General features: G+C 39.0%; 1 long non-coding RNA gene across 2 annotated transcripts; it reads right to left on the bottom strand.

Moving 5' to 3' along the window:
* Positions 1-358: 358 nt before the first annotated feature.
* On the bottom strand, positions 359-14659 carry LOC137215982 (uncharacterized). Of its 2 annotated transcripts, none has more exons than XR_010939523.1 (4): positions 13665-14659; positions 13216-13326; positions 11640-11727; positions 359-1447 (listed from the first exon to the last, which is right to left on the bottom strand). It is a non-coding gene; the product is annotated as an uncharacterized lncRNA (long non-coding RNA). The 2 variants fall into 2 exon arrangements; XR_010939524.1 differs by lacking the exon at positions 359-1447 and adding an exon at positions 8075-10315.
* Between the last annotated feature and the right edge of the window lie 858 nt (positions 14660-15517).

Raw genomic sequence — 15517 nt, 5'->3', positions numbered from 1 at the left:
AAAATTTAGTATTAGAACAGCCCAGTATTACTGTAAAATCTGTTCTTCCATAACCTCAGACCAGCATTTCATTCAAAACGTGTATTTACTTTTCCTTGGTTATGCTTCAGGAACGTAGGAGATTGGGAGTTGGCGGGTAAATGAATACTTCCCCAAGAGCACAAATGAGACCAGCATCTTCACTCTTCCATTCATTACATCTAGAGCTTTGACAAAGTGACTCTCTAAAAACAATTTAAATAAATGTATGGGGGGGCGGAGTTTTAAAGATGGTTCAAGTCACTTTGCTGACGGATTCTCTGGTTATATCTTCTGCATATTAGTTTGAATCTCAGCAGGAGAGAGAAGGCACACTCAATTCAAATAGCTAAGAGAATTTAATGAAGGGTATGGGAATCCAGGGACTATATAGCAAGAGCAGGAAGCTATGACCACCGCCAGGCTTCTGTGGCAAAGGGAAGAGTGCTTCTGAGGGTGAACTGGACAGCTCAGCAGAACCCACAGTTTCAGAGAGAGGCAGTCACTACCAGAACCAAGGAAGGATGTGGTGAAGAAATATCCTTACCACCCTTTCCTCCATTCAATAATCGACTGCTGCTGCCACCCTCCACTGGCCGAATCCAGCCGGCAGCCAGAGGGCAGGACACCCCAGATAAAACGCAGCCCCCAGGGGTCCACTCCTTAGAGCACAAACAAAAGAGTAGCAGAAAACAAGTGTATGGGCAGGCAGGAAGCAGCAAATGGAGTTTAGCCAACACTCTTCACACATTCTGCAACTCAGCATCCACTCCTGACCAACGGAGAGCAAATCACAAAACCCCACCTGTCACCAAATCATCACAGGGCGATGTCAACTTAATCACACCTCCCATGGATCCCAAATTATAACATTAAGCACACAAGCTTTAAAAAATGGAGGAAAAGGAGTTATTTGGCATAAGACATAACTACTGCAGTCCCTACCTCTGTAGCCAATCACAGGCTCAAAGTCAGGAGCGGTAGTTCCCTTCCTCCTCTAATTTCTTATTGCCTTTGCCTTACCTGGTGCCTTAGTGGGAGGGGGTTCTTACCTGGCTGGGCAACACAAAAATTTACTTCCACAGAATCTATGTTCATGTCAGTCCTGACCTTATTCAGTTGTCCTAGTTTCCCGCTGACATTATTACTTGGACATGGGAATACAAAGAAATTCCTTATGAAGCCTCCAGGTCCAAGCATAGTTCCCTTGCTCTGCTTTGTCTAATAATAACCCGATTTTCCCTTGGTAATTTGGATAAATCACCACAGCTTACGAATTAATCCCCTCATCTGCTTGTCAGTTCAGTAGAAAATGAATTCTGAATGGCCAGCTGGCAGCCTCATCTTCCACTTTAATGGAACCATGATCCTTGGCATGGGTGTCTCTCTCCTGGGTACTGGGACTGCCAGCCCAACTGAGCCCAAGTTTCTGTGGATAGGAAGAAAAATACTGTGAATGGATTAGTAGGCATTATAGCGAGAAGGGACACCTCTCTCCACCCACTGATGTGAGGACTACTAGGGAAACAGCACAATACAGTCTTCCAGTCTTCCATTTTAAGGCTTATGCTACAGCCTATAGGACAGGACCTCAAATCTTCTGGGTTCCCCCCCCCAGGTGGCATTACAATTGAGTTATCAGTTGGCCATTTCCGCCATTTTATCAGGTCAGCGGATTTTGATTGAATTCTTTCAGTGGATTCTGTGGCATGATCTCTGGCACCCTTCCTTAGTGGTAAAATGAATTTCTTAAATTAGAAATGACATTGTTAGTAAAGTGGCCAGGAAAAGGCATTCCGTGAGCATGTGAATGATGGTGCTGGCAAAAGTATTATGCAAGGAATGGTCAGTTATCCAGAATAACTCTGTCTCTGTGAGAACAAACCACTCTCTCCTTTCATGGCAGAAGACACTTCGTGTAATCAGTCTTCAGTCACATGGCTGGTTAGTCCACTGGAAAATGGTACCAAATTGGCTCCGCATTAGCCTGTTCTTGGTCATTTGGGCACAAAGCAGATCAGATTTTGGGTTTTTTTTGTGTGTGTGTTACGTGGGCCTCTCACTGTTGTGGCCTCTCCCGTTGCAGAGCACAGGCTCCGGACGCGCAGGCTCAGTGGCCATGGCTCACGGGCCCAGCCACTCCGCGGCACGTGGGATCCTCCCGGACCGGGGCACGAACCCATGTCCCCTGCATCGGCAGGCGGACTCTCAACCGCTGCGCCACCAGGGAAGCCCAGCACATCAGTTTTGATGAGGAAAAGCCCATGTTATTGGTCCCACTGAGCAAGAACCAGGCATCTGAAAACAAGTGTATTTACTTGCCCAAGTCCACAAAGAAAAAGGCTACAAACAGTTCTTGTCTGTTTGATTATTAAGATCCTTCTTTGTAGTAAATGCTCTTTAGGGAATTTAAATAGCACACAAACATCTTTGCCCTTCGTTCCTGTTTTGACAAATATCCACATAATTCCCACCACTCCAGACCTGCCTGTCAGCCATCTTCCAATTTCATCCTTTCTAAGTTCTTGATCATCCAGCCAATCCAATAGGCACTGTTCAGGAATTAGTGAGGAACTGAACCTTTTCAACTAGAGTGAACAGTCAAATGTACTGCTCAAATCACTGCCAAATGGAAGGGTTTCCCTTCTGTCTGGCAGGACGACCCCTGTGTGGAGCTACAGCGCAGCAGGACAGCCCCAGCTGGTGACTGCTGCACACCGTGTAAACCAGGCCTCTGTGAGTTCTTCATCTGTTAATTGGTTAACTGTGTCCTCTTCTGTTATTCAAACACTCATCATGGGGCTTCCCTGGTGGCGCAGTGGTTGGGAGTCCGCCTGCCGATGCAGGGGACACGGTTTGTGCCCCGGTCCGGGAGGATCCCACATGCTGCGGAAAGAGTGACAGAGAGCAGTGGAAAGGAATACAAATGCTTTTTTTTTTTTTTTTTGCAAATCATTGAGTCTCCCAAACCTGCTCAGGCCTGATCTTGTCCACAGCATTTCCAGCAATAACGGAATGCCAGGCACACCAGTTGCCTTATGATTTGATGACCAAAACATTACTGGCTTACTTGCCGAGCTGCCATTGCCAGGTGACTTGGTGTACCATGATCAGGGACCCACTAGCAAGCCAGGAACTTCTTTTCAAGTAGAGAATAGTTGGAGGTAGAAGAGACTATCATAGCTTTGCTTCAAACTCTTGGAAGTCTGCATTGCGATTCCCCTCTGGGGACTACCATACTGCCCCCATCTGCCATAGACACTTCAAGTACCACTGCTCCACCATAAGGCCCAGACATCCAGGCAGCTTACATCGGAGCATGAACCTTGAGTTAAGTCCTCTCTTCTCCGGATCGCAAACAAAACAGTTGGTTATTGCCCCTACTCTGTTTCTAAAAGTTAAACACCGCTCTTCCAGGATCCAGTTATTTCTATTGAAATCGTGGGCCTAATTCCATGGTATCACCTCCTAGAGCTTTTCTAGGATGTTAGGGCTCTCTTCACCACTGTGTTTCTTTATTCCTCAGTAAAAAGAAGGTCCTCAAAGATGGCCCACTTGAGTACCACAACGGCATACGGCTTAATAGGCTGCCTATTGTAGATGCCCTTAAACATTCCCGTGTCTCAGAGACTTTGAACTCTTTCCTCCAAATATGCCACAGAAGTCCCAGCATCTCAACCTCATGACTAGAACTATGAGTTCAGGCTTCAATTAATTGGCCTTTCTGAGTGTAATATTGCTCCAAGTACTTGAACCAATATAGTTACAAGAAATTCTGACTGAGTGCATCTGGATGGATAAACTCAACCAGACCAGGCTTTATATTTAGCTCTGTGTGGTCTATATCCCTTAGAATCCATTTAAACACATGTTTTTCAGCCACTTGCTGATCAATTTTGGCAAGATCTTTCAACCTCACTGTGTCCTTTCTTTCCTAAAAAGAGACATTGTGATTTTTTTCTCTGATCCACAGAGAACTAGAAAAACTGGGTAAAGAGATAAGTGGTACAACCACCGGATTCCTTTTGATGATCACTTTGACTCATGTGATCTCAGGAGATTCAGCAGAGAAACTGACAACCAATTAATCTAGTAGATGACTTTAACTGGTCACCTGTTATCTCACTCTGAAAAGATATCCTCCATTGATCCAACTGACTATAACACTTCATTCTTTCTGCTCCCTGGAAATCACAGGACATAACCTCATGCCCTAATCAATGTTTAACATTATGCTGTCAACTGAACATAACACATAATTTTTGCCATTTCTGTGTACAGCCCACGGTAATAATGAATTCATGTTTTTCTTTAAATGTGCTTTTACTTTTTACAGATACACATGTTCCAGCCTTAGCCTAAGCACCCATAACTCTGAATCATGGCTTTCTTTGCCATATTTTTTCTAATAAATAAAAATGAAAATAAATACCTATTTTTAAATTTTATTTCTTTATTTTATTGGAGTATAGCTGATTTACAATGTTGTGTTAGTTTCAGGTGTACAGCAAAGTGATTCAGTTATACATACATTCTTTTTCAGATTCCTTTCCCATATAGGTTATTACAGAATATTGAGTAGAGTTCCCTGTGCTATATACCTACTTTACATATAGTAGTGTGTGTCTGTTAATCCTAAACTCCTGATTTATCCTTCCCCTCCGCGTTTCCCCTTTGGTAACCAAAATTTGTTTTCAATATCTATGAGTCTGTTTCTACTTTGTAAATAAGTTCATCTATATCATTTTTTAAAATCAGATTCCACATATGAGTGATATCATATGATATGTGTCTTTCTCTAACTTACTTCACTTAGTATGATAATCTCTGGGTCCATCCATGTTGCTGCAAATGGCATCATTTTGTTCTTTTTCATGGCTGAGTAATATTCCACTGTATACATGTACCACATCTTCTTTATCCATTCATCTGTTGATGGACATTAGGTTGCTTCCATGTCTTGACTATTGTAAACAATGCTTCAATGAAGATTGGGGTGCATGTATCTTTTCGAATGGATATATGCCCAGGAGTGGGATTGCTGGGTCATATGGTAGCTCTATTTTCAGTTTCTTAAGGAGCCTCCATGCTGTTCTCCATAGTGGTTGTACCAGTTTACATTCCTACTAACAGTGCAGGAGGGTTCCCTTTTCTCCATAATACCTATTTTTTTTAATTAACCCATTCTCCTCTGAAAATTGTTATCATACAGCAGTGAGAGTAAACTACACTTAGATGAATCATATGGAAAAATTTCACATGTGCTAAAGAGGCAAAAGAAACCACATACAAATGAGCATTACAATGGACCGAATGTTTATGACCCCCCAGTATTTATATTTTGAAAACCTAATGGTCATGTGATGGTATTAGGAGATGGGGCATTTGAGAGGTGACTAGGTCTTAAAAGGTTGAGACCTCATGAAAGGAATTAGTGCCCTTATAAAAGAGACCTGACAGAGCTCCCTTGCCCTGTAGGCCACAAAGCGGGCCCTCCTCACCAGACACCACATCTTCCAGCAGTGAGATCTTGAACTTCCAAGCCTTCAGAACTGTGAGTAATAAATGTTTGCTGTTTATAAATCACCCAGTTCATGGTATTTTGTTATAGCAGCCCAAATAGACTAAGTATGTACTGCAAGATTCCACCTTACACATTAGCATTTATACGTAGAGGAAAAAATACACAAAATTGATCTAGGTTTTTAGAAGTTGGGTCAGTGGTTATCTTTGGTTGGGTGGGATTTGTATCGGTAATGAAATAAGGGTTAATCTTAATTTGGGTGATGGTTCCACAAGAGTGTCCAGTTTATGAAAAATCATCAAATTGTTCACTTAATCATGTGTTCCTCTATGTATTCCCACTACCCTTTATTTCCATGGTGGTTGATTTTTTTCTCCTGATTTTTCTATATTTCAAATGTAGGATGCTCTATCTTACTGCCTTGGGCATTGTTCCTTTATATTATCCAGTAATACGCGGGGTACCCATGACCTTAAATTTTATAGCATGTTACAAAGGCAATAAAGCAGAGGTGTCTTGTGCTTTCAACATAGGGTTTTTAAGGTTTTACAAAGATTTTAGAAAAAAAAGTTTTTATTTGGACCTCTTAACTTTCATCTCTCTCTAAGATTCTCTCATAAGATCTTAGCTAAAACATAACACTGGACCCAGTGCCTTCTTCCTGCTCCTGGTCCAGGTTGCTTGGACCATATATAATAAGTGTCTTGACATTCTCCTCACTTTCTCTCTGAAATCTCTCAGAACCTTCGTTCCCTTACCTCATTGGTTTCCATACTCATCTAAACACTAAAAAGAGTTATATTCTCAAAAGTTTCCACTACTTCCCCTAGACATGGAATTTGGATGAATTTAATGATTACTTCAGGTGTATACCACATCTAAAAGTACCAGTAATTTGTTCAGTAGATTATTAGCTGAGTATTTGACCATAGCTTTGCTGACCCTTAGCTTTTTTGTCAAAAGCACAGTAAACTCCCTGCAAGTACGTGATAAATAATTACTCAAGTGAGGTCACTTGAGTAATTTTTTAAAATTCTTCAAAGAGTTGCAATGGTAGCAATTTTATACTCATTGCTGACTTTATTTTTAAGTACCATTTAAGTAAATTGTGCAAATCAAACTGGTCATGTAAGAGTCTGTTTGTGTGTATTCACATAGTTAAGGAATCCAGAAAGTAATCATAGTTAATTTAATGATGGCAAAGCTACAATTATTATTAGAATAAAATCTAGATGCTAGTTTGTATCCTGTGTGTCCCCCAGTGACTTCCACATTTTGTTTTATTGTAAAGGAAAGAATATGGTTTGAAAATGGAGTCCATATCTACCTTAGAAAGTTTAGGATACACACTCGAGTATCCTGAGTTGGATCACTTCATGATTAACATGATGATTATGCAAAAAAGAACTTTGAAAATTGAATGGAAAAAGAGTTGATTCAGTGACTTGAGTATTGATGAGTCTGGAACACTAATGGTTATAAAGTTAATGTTAAATAGGGTACACGTGGTATTTTTACTAGAGATCTCCGAGATACGTATGTAGTGAAAGTCAATTGAAAGGTGTTCTTTTTGGCAGTTCATCACTTGAGTCGTGTTAATCCTCAAACGACAAGTATAATTGGCTGGTTGGTTTTTGTTTTTTAGCACAGGTATGGCTTTGTTTATTTAAGCCATTTGAGAGAGTAGATCTATTAAAATCTATTCATTTTGTGGTATTTCTAACATTTCATTGTTATATTTCGAAGGGCACTTTTGGACACTAGTATGTGAACCTCTTGAGGACATAATGTTTACTAAGGTCTGATGAGGTTCTGATGTAGTGTGCAGACAAGTCTTTTGACTTTTTCTAGAACAATTTGCTTGTTTAGCTTTTTTTTTTTTTGGCTGCGTTGGGTCTTCGTTGCGCACGGGCTTTCTCGAGTTGCTGCGAGCGGGGGCTACTCTTTGTTGTGGTGCGCAGGCTTCTCATTGCAGTGACTTCTCTTGTGGAGCACAGGCTCAGTAGTTGTGGCGCACGGGCTTAGCTGCTCCGCGGCATGTGGGATCTTCCGGGACCAGGACTTGAACCCATGTCCCCTGCATCGACAGGCAGATTCTTAGCCACTGTGCCACCAGGGAAGCCCCTTGTTTAACTTTTATTAAGAGGTTTTTTAAGTTTTTTGCATGACAAGGCTCCAAGTGTTTAGGTTTTTACAAAGTGACATAAATCAAAAACTTCTTTTAAATGGAGCTGACAGTTTTGTGATTTATAAGTATTTAAGCTGTCACTAGCCACCCAGTGTCTTGCTAATGATTTTTCCCCTTTAGATGACAAAGCCAACTGATTAACTGTCCTAATTGCTACTGTGCACATCCTTCCTTAGCAGGAATCTTGGTAATTTGGAAGATATTTTTTAACTGGAAATTTGCTTGAAGCTTTAAAATGCAGACAGAAAATTTCTTTAATACTTTAATATACTATGTACCTGAGTTAAAAGGACAAGTAAACTTAGATGTGTTTGATGATTTATTTGAATGGTAAAGGTGTTAAATTTTAGGGAAAATGTCTATAGTATAACATTAAAAACATTTTTGAAGAAAGACTATAGACATAACTAAAAGGTTTATTACTCTAAAGAAAATTAACAGATTCATTTAAAAATTAGCCTCTTTACAGAATTTAAATTCATGTACTATATTCCTAACATATGTCAATTTATATAACACTGAAAAAATCACATTAAAGTGGGTATACATAACAAAACAAAAAACTATTTAAATTTTTATCACCTCTTGATTTATCACCTCTTTTTTATTAATTTTTATTGGAGTACAGTTGCTTTACAATGTTGTGTTAGCTTCTGCTGTACAGCAAAGTGTTACTTTTTAATAAAATACTAGATTATTTTACATCACTATCATTTCTTGTAAATGAGGATTCCATAAAGTAATTGATTCAGTATAACTTTAGTAAATACAGTAATCTACATCATTAATTCATTTTAAAACAGCTGTGGTTCTACCAATACTATAACAAACAAACAGATAAATTTGGTTCTAGTCAGTAAAGTTTTCTAATCATAAACGTATTTTTTCAGTATTCTTAAGACCTCTGCTGTTTGGAAACAGAGAGGCTCTAGGAAGTGAAGAACCAATGCAGAAAGCCCAATTCAGTGACGACTGGAATAAATCATGAGCACACAGGTACAATGGTGGATGAGGTAAGAGAATGTGGTGATGTCTGCCCAGTAATTTAGTGATTTCTTTGATGCCTTATTAATAAAATGGCCACAGTTATGTCTACTTATAAGATTAAGATTGCACAGTATCTATAAATAAGCATAGTTCTTGAATTAGGGTGACTACTATTCCTGTTTGCCCAGGACTAAGAGACATTTGGTGTTAAAACCAGGAGAGTTCCAGGTAAAATACAGTCACCCTAGACCTTGTTTTCACTTCTCCAACCTCACCCCATCATCCCCCAGTATTTTAATGCGGGTTTTAAAAGAATACCACGTCACAACTATTTCTTGATTTTCCTTTCCATTGAAAGTCTCTTAAATTACGATGCATCCACATTATCCAACCTCATGGTTAGTAGTATTGCATTTCACCAAAGGGATATATCTTTTGCTGGGGGTAATAAACAGATCTGTGTTTGAGATTTTACCCTCCTTTAATGCCAAATACTAAAGAAAATGATATAGAGACATATATTACATTAAATATTATAAAATATTATAATAAACATTTTACTGAGCTTATTTTAAAGTTTTTAAAGATAGATGTTAACTAGAGTTAATGTGATCATTTTACAATATATACAAATATTGAACCATTTTATTGTACATCTGAAGGTAGTATGTTATATCACTTACACCTTAATTAAAAAAAAAAGTCATATGACTTTCATCAAACTTTCAGAGAGGATGAAGAGGAATAGATGTACTTTTCCCTATTCTAACCACTAAGGGAAACTTCAAGACCAGTAGATAGAAATATATCTAGGAATGACAAGTTGGTGAATTCTGAGTTTTCTTTTTGCCTCATATATCTCAGAATGAAAACTGGAGAAGCTGACAACTCCTACGCACCAACAGTAGCAGATAAAAGAACCCTAGTACAGCGTCCTCTCTGTAGCCCAAGGACCAGGTAAAAGGCAGCCTTGAAAGACAGAAAACCTTCAGACAATAACCAGTATATTCTAGCCTAACCTGCAGAAAAAAACCACAGCCCCATCCCCACCCTCACTAGCAAAGTTTGAGTGAAAAGACTAGATTTCCACCCGTGGCAGGCCAACAGTGAGACTCTGACCTTCCCTCTGCAGGATGATGTCAGAAAAGGCTGAGTGCAGAACTGAGACTTTCATCCCTGACAAAAGGTAACAACTACTCTTATGCCATATGCTGGAGTGGAGACCGGGAGACGGCCTGGAGATCCGTTCCTACTCAGCACTATCAAGGCTACCTCACTGGGGTTGTGTTAGAAAAGGTCCAACGCAGTCAAGACTTTTAACACTACTCAGTGATAAAGAGTCCACTTCCTCCCCAGCAGTGTTAGTGGGGGCCCCAGGTGGAGAGCAGTAATGAGATATTCTCCTGCTCCCAGCCAGGTATCAGCTGAAGTTTAATGGGGAGCTTGAACTCTTACCCCCATCCAGTAGTAATAAAGAGCCCTTCTTCATTCCAGATGTGAAACGAGGCCAAGTGAAGAACCTGTTCTTCCAACTCATCTGACGGTAACAAGAAGATACCCACACACACTTCATCCACTGCAGTGGTTGTCAGAGGAGGCTTGATAAACACAAGATTTAAATAATACCCAGAGTTTTAGCTCGAAGGTCCAGGTTTAGTTTTAAAAAAACAAAATCACTCACTTGTCATACAAAGAATGAGGAAACCCCCTAGCTGAGTGAGAATAGACAAACAATTGACTCTGACACCAAGATTACATGGATGTTATTTTCTAATGAGAGTTTTTAAAGCAGGCACCATAAAAATGCTTCAGTGAGTAACTACAAAATGCTTAAAACAAATTTGTTTTCCTAGGGCAATAAAAGAAAAGTGTGATTACTGTATCAATCAGAATATCGTTCAGCCTTTAAACCAAGATATCCTGCCGTTTGTGACAACATGGATGAACCTGGAAGGCATTACACTAAATGAAATAAGCCAGACACAGAAAGACAAATACTGCATGATCTCATTTACATGTGGAATGTGAAAAAGTTGAACTCACGGAGGCAGAAGGTAGAATGGTGGTTGCCGGGGGCTGGGTGGTGGGAGGAATGGGATGATGTTGGGCGAAGTGGACAAAATCTCACTTTGCAGTAAGTTCTGGAGACCTAGTGTACAGCCTGGGGACTACAGTTATCTACTGTATTACACACTTAAACTCTGCTACCAGAGTCTATTTTAAGTGCTCTCACCAAACAGAAAATGGTAACTCTGTGAAGTGATGTATTTGTTACTTAGCCTGATTGTGGTAATTGTTTCACAATGTATATATACATAAATTAAAATGTGACATTATATACCTTAAATATATACAATTTTTATTTGTCAGTTATAAAGAAAGGGGATGCAAGGAAGTTTCCTTCCATACTGTAAATGGCATGGCCCATTAGTATCGCTCTACTTTTTGGCAGTTATCCATAAATTTATGTCCTGGAAGCTTTCTTCTGCCACTATGAATGGTCAAGGCAACCAAATTAATTAAATGCTTATAGAGAACAACAGTTTATATGTTTTGCAGGCTAAAATTTATCTCAATTACTCTAATTTATTTAATTTATTCTAATAAATGTTGTCTCTATTGATATCCTCAGACCTCACCCAAACTCCGACATGCACATTGAAACAGCTCACTTTATGTATCTGTAAGCTGTCACTACTCCCAGTTTAACTCAGAGTGTTTTTTTCATTTAAACATCTATGCAGCTGAGGGCTCACACTGACTGTATATAAGTTCTCTTCTATTTAGGTCTTCATCCTTGGAAACAAGTCTAGAGGTTTTACATCTGTCCCAAGGAACTGTTACATAATTTGTATTCTGGCATAGAGAATACAGTTTGTTAAACCAGGAATATAACACAGAAATGACTACAGATTAAATTACCTGCAAATTAAAGAAAAACTAATGACTCCATTTTCTCAGACCAGGACTTCCTTGTGCTTGTTTTCTCTGCAGTCCTTCAAATTTTCTTCTGAAAAGAAACAAGGCAGTGATCCTGACATCATAGCCTTTCATACTGGCTAAAATATGGTATGTCTTTAATAAGTCAGAGTTATCATTAAATGAAATTCTCCACTCTGAAGGGTTCTGAAGTCACTTTGGGGGACCCCCTGAAAGTTACAACATGTATACTCACAAACAAGTTTCTTAATTGCAATTATCCTACAGCATCGACCCTATTTACTATTCTGGCTTCCATGTGCACAGCCCACAAAGTCACTCACAGAATCTGTAGCGTTGCCACTGCCCATGGTGGGAATGCCAATGTTGATGTGAATATCAAAGCTTAACTGTAAAGCTGAAGAACACTCTTTGTCTACGAGGGTATACAATCATTTTGTCGTCTTAAACTTACCACATCAGTCTCAGACTCTTCATTTAGTTCAGTCAAAACAGTGAAATTGTTTCATATTTCACTTGGTTGACTATATCTAAATTAGCTCTTAAATCCGTTTTTACAATAGTAAAAAACAAAAATAAGAATCAAAGGGGAAGTTAAAAAAGTGTTTCTTTTCAGATTTTGAATGTTCCGTTCAGAGAAAACGGGTGTTTGAGAGCTGTAACTTCTGAAACGGGTCTTTATGTAGACCACATGTAGATTTCAACTGTCTTTTCCTAAGGAAGTAGAGGAATTTACAATATATCATATATCTAAGGCGGTGGTTGTGTTTCTGCGAAATAATAACAACAAAAGTCATTAATCTAATCCTATCGTCCATAGATGACAACTGCTCCAATTGTCCAAGATTCAAATTGTATTCTAGCAGTATGTACAGCCATCCCTAGGTATCTAAGGACCAAAATCCTAGGATGCTCAAGTCCCTTGTATAAAATGGCATAATATTTGCATATAATCTACACACATCCTCCAGTATACTTTAAATCATCTCTAGATTACCGATAATACCTAACAAAATGTAAATGCTACATAAATCATTGTAAATACAATGTAAACACTATGTAAACCGTGGTTACAACACAAATTCAAGTTTTGCTTTTTGGAACTTCCTGGAATTTTTTCCAAATATTTTTGATCCATGGATGGTTGAATCTACAGAAGCAGAACCTGTGGATACAGAAAGCCAACTGTATGTATGTACATCCACTAAGAAAATAGAGGGAAGGAGACAATCATAACTCTGTCCTTTCTAATTACAGAAACTTTCATACCAAACCCTGTGTATCCCCATCCTATTGTTTAGTTAACAATTTGCTCATTAGTGGCTTTGTAAACACTTGTGTTTGGACAGAAATTGTCCATTTAAAAGGTAATGAGGAGATGTTCACGGAAAGTGGGTGCAGAGAAGGAAAACTGAAGGAAGGAGGGGGAGATTGATGGAAGGGAGAGAGGGAGAAGCTGTGGTCGGGTGGGGAAGCCTGTGAAGATGAGAAGGAGACAGAGGGAAACAGCTGGAGAGAGAGAAGATGGGACAAAGGGTCTCAGCCCCCTGCAACTCACCCTCCTCACTGCAGGCAAATTCATCTTCTTATGCAAGGCTCTGAGGATGTTCCATCTCAGCTCAAAATCTTCCCTGGCTTCAGCCTTTTAATCAATAAAGAGCTGCCTACTCTTTAAAAAAATAATAATAATGAGAAAAATACATCCAATATTCTGACAGGTTGTTTTTAAAGACTTTTTAAGTGAAAGTAATGAGAAAACAGTTACTTCCAATGGGGAAAAATATTCTGTAGTCTGATTTGCATGTTAACTCGTTTAAGGTACCATTATCTCAAACATCAGTAACTGCTATATTTCAATGGTTCCTGGCAGCTTTTTGAGTTTCATTTGTGTGTGTGTTTGTTTGCAGAGTTTCAACTTGGAATTTAACAGTGCTTTTTAATAAATATTTCAGGATACACTCTCACTTCTCAAAGACTCTTATGTCTTAGCTATCAGAAGAAACATACCTTGGGTACGGCATACCTCCATACAGGCGTACCTCGGAGATTATTGTGGGTTTAGTTCCAGACTACAATAAAGCAAGAATATCACAATAAAGTCAGGTACACAATTTTTTTTTGGTTTCCCAGTATATATAAAAATTATGTTCACACTATACTGTACACTACACTGTAGTCTATTAAGTGTGCAACAGCACTATGCCTAAAAAAAGTACATACCTTAATTTTGAAATACTTTATTGCTAAAAAATGCTAAGCATCATCTGAGTCTTCAGCGAGTCATAATCCTTCTGCTGACGGAGGGTCCTGCCTCGATGCTGATGCTGCTGACTGATCAGGGTGGTGGCTGCTGAAGGCTGGGGTGGCCGAGACAATTTCTTATAATAAGACAGTGATGAGGTTCATCACACCGATCGACTCTGCCTTTCATGAGCAATTTCTCCGTAGCAGGCAATGCTGTTTTACAGCATTTTACCCGCAAAACTTCTTTCAAAATTGGAGTCAGTCTTCTCAAACCCTGCTTCTGCTTTATTAACAAAGTTTATGTAATATTCTAAAGCCTTTGTTGTCATTTTCAGTCTTCACAGCATCCTCAACAGGAGTAGATTCCTTCTCCAGAAAACACTTTCTTTGCTCATCCATAAGAAGCTCCTCATCCATTCAAGTTTTCTCATGAGATTGCAGCAATTCAGTCACAGCTTCAGGCTCCACTTCTAATTCTAGTTCTCTTGCAATTTCCACATTTGCAGTTACTTTCTCCACTGAATTCTTGAACCTCTCAAGAGGGTTGGAATCAACTTCTTCCAAATTCCTGTTAGTATTTACATTTTGACCTCTTCCCACAAATGTTCCTAATGGCACCTAGGATGGTAAATTCTTTCCAGAAGGTTTTCAATTCACTTTGCCCAGATCCATCAGAGGAATCCCTATCTATGACAGCTATAGCTTTATGAAATGTATTTAAATAATGACTTGCAATAACATGAGAAATCTGTACAATCTTTCTGATCTTACCCAAATAAAAATAAATTTAAATAATTTTCCAAATTTTAATAATTTAAAATTTAAATAATTTTCCAAAAATAAATTTAAATAATTTTCCAAATTTAAATAATTTTCCAAACATTATTCTTTTACATATTACTATGTGTTACTTTATATATGTATATTATATATAAAATTGTATACGCATGAATCAAGTATTATTCGCATTTTTGCTGAAGCTAGCTGCCAATTCTAATTAGAGTAGCAAAAACACAGTTAAAGTCCATTTTGAAACTAAAAATGCATTCATGTATCTAAATCAAATCAAGACAATTTTCTATGAAAACTTTGAAAGTGGAAAAAACTTGCTTTGAATTCCATATACACATAGAAGGGATGCAGTATGTTTGGAGCCTTCATAATGGCACATTGTAGCTAGCTTCACAGAAATGGTGATTGAATATGCAAAGTAAAACAGGGTATTAGGGCTTCCCTGGTGGCGCAGTGGTTGAGAGTCCACCTGCCGATGCAGGGGACACGGGTTCGTGCCCCGGTCCGGAAAGATCCCACATGACGTGGAGCAGCTGGGCCCGTGAGCCGCTGAGCCTGTGCGTCCAGAGCCTGTGCTCCGCAATGGGAGAGGCCACAACAGTGAGAGGCCCGCTTACTAGAAAAAAAAATACAACAGGGTATTAAAATGGATAAATATTTATGTTAGAGATTTCTCCACTGCAACCAATAGACCTAAATAATAAAATGGTATACATATATGAGCTAAAAAATGGTGGCAATTTTCAGTACATATACCTAAAACTGGAATATGTCCACAAGTTGGGAAGGCTTCAGTCAAGCCTGAATATCTTCAAAGACTGCAA

Source organism: Pseudorca crassidens, chromosome 21, assembly GCF_039906515.1.
Source record: "Pseudorca crassidens isolate mPseCra1 chromosome 21, mPseCra1.hap1, whole genome shotgun sequence".
NCBI classification, from domain to species: Eukaryota; Metazoa; Chordata; class Mammalia; order Artiodactyla; family Delphinidae; genus Pseudorca; species Pseudorca crassidens.
The sequence above is the reverse complement of the archived record's forward strand: the minus strand, read 5'-3'. Positions and strand labels throughout refer to the sequence as shown.